This window comes from Macaca thibetana, chromosome X (assembly GCF_024542745.1).
Source record: "Macaca thibetana thibetana isolate TM-01 chromosome X, ASM2454274v1, whole genome shotgun sequence".
Classification (NCBI taxonomy): domain Eukaryota; kingdom Metazoa; phylum Chordata; class Mammalia; order Primates; family Cercopithecidae; genus Macaca; species Macaca thibetana.
Genome location: NC_065598.1, coordinates 3,206,622 through 3,217,061, shown reverse-complemented (window position 1 = coordinate 3,217,061; position 10,440 = coordinate 3,206,622). Strand labels below are relative to the sequence as shown.

Here is a 10,440-nt window from a genome sequence, read left to right as displayed (position 1 = left end):
TGAAATTCTTTCCAGTGTCTCTGGACAGCCCCACAGACACGCTTCACGTTTCACAGCTAATGCATGCCTGTACAATGTTTAGTAGACTTCGGTTCTAGGGAGCTATAGACAGTAAGTTAAATTCATATCTAGACTTGGTTTTGTTCTACATTTGTCAGGGCCTCCATATCACCAAGTGTCCCCACTCCATGAGGGTCTCTTGCTTTTCATGTGTAATGTCAGGCTGATCTGTGAAACTGGCATCCTATTTCTTCTTGCCTGGGATGAACCCATTCAGCAAAACCCAAAACAAATGACACCAAACGCTGCATTCGTATAAAGTGCTCCAGTTGATTACGTTAAAGCATTCTTCTGTTATTGTTGTAAGCACCACAGAAGTGCACGCTGAGTACTTCCTGGTCTGTGTTATTTTGTTTCCTTATCTGATGTTCAGCATAGTCATTGGTTATCTGTGTATCTCCCAGCGTTCCTGCCTTCTGCAGCTCTTTGTAATCTCTCTCTGTTCAAGTACCAGATGGAATGTTTTTTGGCACACTTTGGATGCCCACAGTGTTTTGTCTTTATTATGACCTTATTGGTTAAGACTGTTCTGAGTTCTATTAATACCTCTTGTGCTTTGCAGGCAAATCATTCACTAACATTCATTTTCTAATGCTCATGTACAACTATAACTTTTTCAACTTTCATACAAAACAAAACACAAAACCCACAAACTGTCCCTTTTCCACCGCTATATCTTCTTCCCAAAGATATTCTGCACTCAGCTGAGTGTAGCAATATTTTTGGCATAGAGACAACCTCAAAGATGCAATAGGACCTCAGGATTCCACAAATGCCCTACGCCTCTCACTGGCATTAAGTCCACCTCCTACTAATGACCACGTCAGTGCATCCAGGAATGTTGTTACTTCTTCCAACAGGGTCAACATTGTTGTAATAATAATACCTATATTGGAAACTGAGTTTTTCAGGCTTTTCTTGGACCCTTGGCCCAGCCCAGCTCTACTGGTGGTGGTTGTTGTTTTTTGTTGTTGTTGTTGTTGCTGTTTTGAGATGGAGTCTCGCTCTGTTACCAGGCTGGAGTGCAGTGGTGCAATCCTGGCTCGCTGCAACCTCCACCTCCTGAGTTCACGTGATTCTCCTGCCACAGCCTCCTAGGTAGCTGGGATGACAGGCACGCGCCACCACACTTGGCTAATTTTTGTATTTTTAGTAGAGACGGGGTTTCACCATGTTTGCCAGGATGGTCTCAATCTCTTGACCCTGTGATCCACCCGCCTTGGCCTCCCAAAGTGCTGGGATTACAGGTGTGAGCCACCACGCCCGGCCTTACTGGTTTGTTTTTTAAATTTTTATTATTATTTTTTAACATTAAAAAAATTTTTGTGGGTACATAGTAGGTATATACATTTACAGGGTACATGCAATATTTTGATACAGGCATGCAATGTGTAATAGGCACATCACGGATGATGCAGTCTCCAGCCCCTCAAGCATTTATCCTTTGTGTGTGTGTGTGTGTGTGTGTGTGTGTTAAATTTTTAGAGACAGGGTCTTGCTCTGTCATTCAGCCTGTAGTGCAGTAGTACAATCATGGTTCACTGCAGCCTCGACTTCCTGAGCTCAAGTGATCATCCCATCTCAGCCTCCCAAGTAGTTGGGACTACTGGCACACGCCACCATGCCCAGGTAATTTCTAAACTTTGTGTAGAGACAGAGTCTTGCTATGTTGCTCAGGTTGGTCTCGAACTCTTGGCCTCAAGCCATCCTCTTGCCTGGGCCTCCCAAAGTGCTGGGATTATAGCACCCAGCCCCAACTTGACCTTTGTTTGTAGAACTACTCAGAAAATACGGCTGAATTAGAAATTGGATGGTGCCAAGTGAACCCCACTCAATCCTTCTGTCGCCTTCTCTTTTGGGAAACTGCCTAATTCTTTTGCCAGGGAACGACTCTGAAAACAGAAGCCTTCGTTTCAAGGTGTTATCCTTTTTTCCCAGGCCAGTTTCCTGTGGGGCCTTCACTCTACACCCAACAGAGGATTTCAGAAACACTGTGGGGCAGCTCTTACAAAGACACCCACCTGCCAGCGCCCAGGAAACAAACCCTGCCCGGCCGCAGACGGACACAAATCCCAGTCAATCAAAAGGTCCACTTCCTTTTGGAAGGGAGGGGGCTTTAGCTTCCCTTCCCCAGCCCTACATTCAAACCAAGGTGAGATAAAGCATTAAATAGCTCGGATTACCTTCCAAGCACAGAGTTGGGCATGGTCTTTAAAATCAGTCAAGTTTTTTTTTTTTTTTTTTTTTTTTTTTTTTTTTTTTGAGACAGAGTCTCACTCTGTCACCCAGGCTGGAGTGCAGTGGCACAATTTCAGCTCACTGCAGTCTCTGCCTCCCAGGTTCAAGTGATTCTCCGGCCTCAGCCCCCCCAGGTAGCTGGGATTACAGGTATGTGCCACCATGCCCGGCTGATTTTTGTATTTTTAGTAGAGACAGAGTTTTGCCATGTTGGCCAGGTTGGCCTCAAACTCTTGACCTCAAGTGATCCACCCGTCTCGGCCTCCCAAAGTGCTGGAATTACAGGCATGAGCCATCGCACCCAGCCTTAACTTACATTTTTAAAGTCCATATATTTATGTAGTGCTTTATGATTTTATTTTTAAACATACATTTGACCCATCGGCAGTTTATTCTGGGGCTAGGTGTGATGGCTTACACTTGTAATCCCAGCACTTTGGGAGGGTGAGGTAGGAGGATTGCTTGAGGCCAGGAGTTTGAGACCAGCTTGGGCAACATAGGGAGACCCTGTCTCTATTTAAAAAAATAACTGATAAAAACCCTTTATTTTGGTATAAGGGGCAAAGAAGGAACCTGGCTTATATTTTTTAAAAATGTAACTCACTAGGCCGGGTGCAGTGGTTCACACATGTAATCCTAGCACTTTGGGAGGCCGAGGCAGGCGGATGACGAGGTCAGGAGATCGAGACCATCCTGGCTAACATGTGAAACCCCGTCTCTACTAAAAATACAAAAAATTAGCCAGCGTCATGGCGGGCGCCTGTAGTCCCAGCTGCTTGGGAGGCCGAGGCAGGAGAATGGCATGAACCCAGGAGGCAGAGCTTGCAGTGAGCTGAGATCGCGCCACTGCACTCCAACCTGGGTGACAGAGCGAGACTGTCTCAAAAAAAAAAAAAAAAAGTAACTCGCTATGCAGCTGTCTGAATATCATCTGTTTGGAAAGATTTGTACTTTCTAAGACTTACAAATGTCACGTGCTTTCTGGACTTCCGGACCCAAATGTAATGTATTTCTTAATCTCTTTCTTTCCAATATAAAACTATCTTCAGGGCCAGTTGCAGTGCCTCACGCCTGTAATCCCAGCACTTTGGGAGGCTGAGGAGGGTGGATCATGAGGTCAGGAGCTTGAGACCCGCCTGGCCAATATGGTGAAACAACGTCTCTACTAAAAATACAAAAATTAGCTGGGCGTGGTGGCACACGCCTGTGGTCCCAGCTACTTGGGAGGCTGAGGCAGAGGAATGGCTTGAACCTGGGAGGCAGAGGTTGCAGTGAGCCGAGATAGCGCCAGTGCACTCCAGCCTGGGCGACAGAGGGAGACTCCATCTCAAATGAAATGAAATAAAACTATCTTCAAAACTCTGGCTTTGTCAGGAAAAAGGCTAGTTCCCACCTGACGACAAGTATTTTTTTCAAAATTTTACGATTCTGTGTCTCATATTGATTCTCCCAGATTAACTTCACTTGGCCAAGTTCCCACATTCACTTTGACGGGGAGGATGCCACATGCAATTAGCTGGAAAGAACAAGCTGCAGGAGTATATGTTTTCCTCCAAAGTCAGGGTATTCGTTTTTCCTATGCCCTTCAGCAGTTTTCAGGTTTCCTTCGTATTAGTCTCGTACCGATAAGCACTGCTGACTAGCTGGACAGGACCTGTGAAACACGGTGATTCATGGATGAGACACAGTACATATCCTCTTATCGCTCCCCTAGCAAATGAGATAAATTACAGAATCACAGCAATTTAGCAAGTCCTACGATAACTCTAACCCCATCCATCACTTTACACACACTGGTTTCCAAGTCTCTCAAGTGGTATCTTTTATGACATCATCTACCGTGTGTTCTGAAGTCTGTTTCATCATTACAAGAAAAGTATTCACACTTGTAGAAGAAGGAGAATCACATTAAAAATGAAGATTCTAGTAAATCCATCTGCCACACTTTTAACATTTTCTCATCATTTTACTTTATATGTTTATATCTGTAAGATAGGAGTGTATTATAAAGTTTGGATTGTTGCCTATATATCTTAAAATATAACCATAGTTTTCTCACTCTGTTCACTGTTTATGAAGAGTTTGAAAATTTCCTCACATAAACAAACCAGCATAAATGCATGCCTTCTCGTATTTTAAGGTGCTGAAGGTATTGCCTTGCCCCACTGCTAAATTTGACTGGCTTTAAAAAACAAACAAACAAACAAATAAACTGTGTTGAGTAATGGGTAACTAGGCTGGGCAGGGTGGCTCATACCTGTCATCTGAACACTTCATGAGGTACAGGTGGGAGGATCACTTGAGTCCAGGAGTTCTAGACCAGCCTGGGCAACATGGCAAGATTTCATCCTTACTAAAAATGTTTCAAAGTTAGCTAGGCATGGTGGTGCATGTTTGTAGTCCCAGTTACTCAGGAGGCTGAGGTGGAAGGATTGCTTGAGCCCAGGAGTTAGAGGCTGTAGTGAGCTATAACTGCGGCACTGCACTCAAGCCTGGCCAATAGACTGAGACCCTGTCTCAAAATAAATACATAAATAAATAGGTAATTATAACTATGAAGCTTTTGCTGTACTGTGGAATTTGGTTTTGAAAAACAAATTCCTAGATATAGAACGAGTGGACCAACACATACAATCATTTCTCACACCCTAAGGCTTTGCCCTAATTAACATTACAACCAAAAGTGTATGAGAATTCTGTCATCAGTATGGAACACTTCATCTTCCTAGTGTTCGGAAGATTAAAAACAAACAAACAACCGCCACATTTCTTCTTAGATGCATTTCTTTGACGGTTCTCTCTCTCCCTCTTTCTCTCCCTCCCTTCCTCCCTTCTTCTCTCCTTCCCTCCCTCCCTCCCTTCTTTCCTTCTTTCCTTCCTTCCTTCCCTCTTCCCTTCCTTCCTTTTCTTCTTTCACAGGGTCTTGCTCTGTTTCCCAGGCTGGAGTGCAGTGGTGCAATCATGGCTCACTGCAGCCTTGACCTCCTGAGCCCAAGCGATCCTCCTACCTCAACCTCCCGAGTAGGTGATACTATAGGCACACACCACCACACCCAGCTAATTCTTTTCATTTTTATTTTTTGTAGAGATGGGGTCTTGCTATGTCACTGAGGCTGGTCTCAAACTCCAAGGCTCAGGCGGTCCTCCCACTTTGGCCTCCCAAAATGTTGAGATCATAAGCGTGAGCCGTTATGCCTGGCCCATTCTGGTCTTTCATCTCATGCACTATGTAAGCTTGCTGTAAATGTATTTTCATTTTGTTTTGTATTTCAACAACTGTCTTGACATTTTTAGGTAGTCATATCTATTAATCTTTACCCGTGTAGTTTGATGTTTATGAAGCTTAGAAAGTTCTTTGGAGCCCACCAGTGACTGGGCTCGTTTCAAGTTTGATTTATGTCCCCAATTTCAATTTAATACTTCTGGTATTTATTTCAGTTTTTTCTCTTGTGATGTCTTTGTGTTTTTAATTATGGTGCAAGGTGAGAATCTAAATCAACCTTTTATTCCAAAAATAGAGATTGGTTGAAGCTCCTTTGTTACTTATTATGCTTAGAGATATAATGTGACTTGATGTGTTGTAATTTTTCTCACATTATTATGTTGCACTTTGTGTTACCTGTAAGCTTCAGGGAATAGCCCAAAGCCCATCAGCAGAAAGAGAAGTAAAAGGATCTAATTCAGGCCGGGCACGGTGGCTTATGCCTACAATTCCAGCACTTTGGGAGGCCGAGGCAAGAGAATCGCTTGAGTTCACAAGTTTGAGACCAGCCCGGGAAACATAGCAAGAGCCCATCTCTATAAAAAACTAGCCAAGCATGGTGGCGTGTACCTGTAATCCCAACCTACTTGGGAGGTCGAGGTGGGAGAGTCGCTTGAGCCTAGGAGTTTGAGCTGCAGTGAGCCATGATCACACCACTGCCCTTTAGCCTGGGTGACAGAACAAGACTCCATCTCTTCCAAATAATAAATAAATAAATAAAGATCTGACCCAAGTGAATTCCAAATAACAAGGCCAGGATACAGAAGAGTTGGTTAAGAGTTTTCACACACTTCTTTGCTTTCCCACATTGACATTATAGGGATCTAAATATTTAAAGGAAACTTCATTAACATATTACAGAACACAGTGATGGGTGTCCATGGTTAACTTACTCTCTGTTTCTTCTTAAATGGAGATGGGTCTCACTATGTTGCCCAGGCTGGTCTCAATCTCCTGGCCTCAAGTGATCCTCCCATCTCAGTTTCCCAAATCGCTGGGATTATAGGCAAGCACAACCACATCCAGCTAATTAAAAAAGTTGTTTTTGGTAGAGATGGGATCTTGGTATGTTGCCAAGGCTGGTCTCAAACTCCTAGGCTCAAGCAATCCTCTCGCCTCGGCCTCCCAAAGTACTGGGGTTATAGGTGTGAGCCACTGCAACAACCTCTGATGAATTCACTCTTAAGTCATCTTGCTTATTGACTTGCTTCCGTACACATCGTTACTATTATTCTTTGAGTGAAATGTTACCTGTGACGTTCAAATCTGGAAATCCAGTTAAACAATAACATGAACACATACCATTAGCTTCCCTTTTGAAGGAAGGATTTTTCTTTCTGGTGCTTTTGTTAACCACTTTGGAAACATTATTCACCTGCATTCCTTCAATACCGTAGTTTACATTTTCCATAAACTTTACCAGTATCCCAGAAATAAAAACTCTCATGTATCTCTTGGATGAGGAGTAAACGCAGCCCATTCTAATTACAAGCTCATCTAGACATTTCCTAATGAATGGTTACCAGCGAAGACACCGATGACATCCTCTCTACTGCTTTCTACTGGATTTTCTTTGGAATCGCTCAAGAAAAGCTTCCAAATAAACAGGCATGTTTAGAAACATTATTTTTAGAAGTCGGCACTTGATACATGAATAAAATCACTTTGATTGCATTCTATGTTTGCAGATTTTTAAAACTTAGTTTGTAGAAAGAGTGGCTTAGGGTTTTGTTTTATGTTATGAATTTTAACTAAATGACGTTCTGTCCAACTATAATATTTGACCACTCAGGGTTTCACTATGGATTAATTAATCCCTATAAACCCATGGAGAATTCAAGAGCCTCTAACTCGGGAACTGAGTATAATACACACGTGGAAATTTTCATTTCACTCAGAAGAAAGGACAGTCCTATAATTTTTCATTTTTTCAAAAGTTGGTTTTTGTTTGTTTTGTCTTGTTTTCTTTTAGCTTTTAAGTTCAGATGTACATGTACAGGTTTGTCACATAAGTACACTTGTGTCACAGAGGTTTGTTGTACAGATAATTTCACCACCCAGGTATTAAACCTAGTGTCCCTTACTTATCTTTCCTGATCCTCTCCCTCCTCCCATCCTTCACTGTCCAGACTGCCCCAGTGTGTGTTGTTCCCCTCTATGTGTCCACGTGTTCTCATCATTTAGCTCCCACTGATAAGTGAGAACATGCGGTATTTGGTTTTCTGTTCCTGTGTTAGTTTGCTAAGGACAATGTTCTCCAGCTCCATCCATGTCCCTGCAAAGGACATGATCTTGTTTATTTATTTTATTTTTTTTTAATGGTTGCATGTTGGGTTCTTTGTTTGGTTTTTGTTTCTTTTCTTTTTTTTTTTTTTTTTGAGATGGAGTCTCACTCTGTTGCACAGGCTAGTAGCACAATCATAGCTCATGCAACCTCGACCTCCCGTGCCCAAGTGATCCTCCCATCTCAGCCTCCCAAGTAGCTGGGACTACAGGCATGCACCACCAGGCTCGGCTAATGTTTACATTTTTTGTAGAGACAGAGTCTCACCATGTCTGGCAGGCTGGTCTCAAACTCACGGCCTCAAGAAATCCAAAAGGATATTTCTTTTTTTTTTTTTTTTTGAGACGGAGTCTTGCACTGTGGCTCAGGTTGGAGCGCAGTAATGCGATCTCAGCTCACTGCAGCCTCCACCTCCCGGGTTCAAGCGATTCTCCTGCCTCAGCCTCCCGAGTAGGGGGGATTATAGGTGCCCGCCACCACACTCAGCTAATTTTTTGTATTTTTAGTACAAAAATGGCCAGGCTAGTCTCAAACATCTGACCTCGTGATCCGCCCACCTCAGCCTCCCAACGTGCTGGGATTACAGGCGTGAGGCACCACGCCCAGCCTCCAAGAGGATATTTCTAAATCAGCTTCAGCCTAAAGATGTTGTCCAGCTTGAAAACACACATGGGTAGGCTCAGGTCCCTCCTTCAACAAGTAAAGTTTGAACTGTTTGTTTGTTTGTTTGTTTGTTTTTTGAGACGGAGTCTCACTCTGTCGCCCAGGCTGGAGTGCAGTGGCACTATCTCGGCTTACTGCAAGCTCCGCCTCCCAGGTTCAAGAGATTCTCCTGCCTCAGCCTCCTGAGTAGCTGGGACTACAGGCGCCCGCCACCAGGCCCGGCTAATGTTTTGTATTTTTAGTAGAGACGGGGTTTCACCATGTTAGCCAGGATGGTCTTGATCTCCTGATCTCGTGATCTGCCCGCCTCGGCCTCCTAAAGTGCTGGGATTATAGGTGTGAGCCACTGCGCCCAGCCCCATTGGACATTATGTCTCTAGAGAATCAGGCTCCGAAAAATGGCAAAGAAGGTGGCTTCTAAGACTGGGAATGATGGTGATTCAGCTGGGCTAAAACCACAGCAGGTCTCTGATAACTGCGGTTATACGTACATTTATAAAATCAATTTCATCATCCCAGATTAGTCACAAAGGGCCTGACCCCATCAGCAGAGGCAGAAGTACCGAGGATTTACTGGAACGTAGCCAACTCCTAGGCTATAGTGAAGTCCTAACATGTAAAGCCAAAACAAACCCATGATGGTACCATCCTGTGACAAGGAAGAAATGAGAAGAAAAGATTGCAAAGCTACCAATGGTGAATCAGTCCTTGTAAGGAACATGCTAGGCATTGGGGATGACTCAATGATGCATGAAAATACTCAAGCCCCAATAAATGGCTCATCTGAGAAAATGAGAATGAACTGTGTTGAGCATGAGAAAAGATTCTATTCCTGGGACACGGTAGGCTCACAACCAAGGGCATTACCGTAATTATGATAATATCTGAGTACTAAAATTTGAAACCGTATTGCTGTAACTAAACGTTCATCAGAATTCCCTGCCTGTCTTCTAAGACCAAATCATAGGTGGATATATCCTCAGGAAATGATAGAGTTTCCATTCCTGGCACGGTCTAGATAGTAATTGATCACTATATTGCTTGGAGGACCCCTTTCCAGATCCCCTGGGAAGACCTCTTACGCTTGGTCAAATAAAGTATTGAGGCACTGTGTGTTTCTGAAGCTATGTTTTTGTTGTTGTTGTTTGTTTGTTTTTAGTTAATGTCTTTTATTAACTCATACACAGTTACTTGTCTTTTGGTTTGTTGAAGCAGTAAGTCAGACAACATTTGCCACAATAATGTCTGTCAAAGTGGCTTGCCATAAACACTCCAGCACCACATTCATCGGAAGGACACTAATTTTGTCATTCTCACCCACCTTATAATATTTCAGGCCATCCAGCTTCACCTTCTTTCTCTTGTGCTTATTCTTCTTGCGAGTGGGGTAAGACTTCTTCCTTTTCTTAGCAACACCACAAAGTCTCAACAAAAGATGAAGAGTAGGCTCCTTTTGAATGTTGCAGTCAGACAAAGTACGTCCGTCCTCCAGTTGCTCGCCAGCAAAGATCAGTCTTTGCTGATCAGGAGGAATTCCTTCCTTATCCTGGATCTTGGCCTTTACATTTTCTGCCGTATCTGAGGGTTCAATCTCAAGGGTGATAGTCTTCCCCCTTAGGGTTTTCACGAAAATCTGCATTTTGGTGGTGGCTCCACTGCAGATGGCAGATCAAAAAGGAAGCTGAAGCATATATTTAGGTTGATAAGTTGCAACATAAATATATATATACACACACACACACACACACACAAACATATACACATATATACACACATATACATACATATATTTTATATTATTTGCTTAACTCAGAATACATATATATGTGTGTGTGTATATGTCTGTGAAGGTAGCTAAACAGTTCATATATATACACACACACTAGAATATATAATATAAAATATACTAGAATATATTTATATAAGTTATATA

The 10,440-nt window shown here is 43.0% G+C and overlaps 1 pseudogene; it reads right to left on the bottom strand.

Moving 5' to 3' along the window:
• Positions 1-9,618: 9,618 nt before the first annotated feature.
• On the bottom strand, positions 9,619-10,178 carry LOC126946416 (ubiquitin-like; annotated as a pseudogene).
• Between the last annotated feature and the right edge of the window lie 262 nt (positions 10,179-10,440).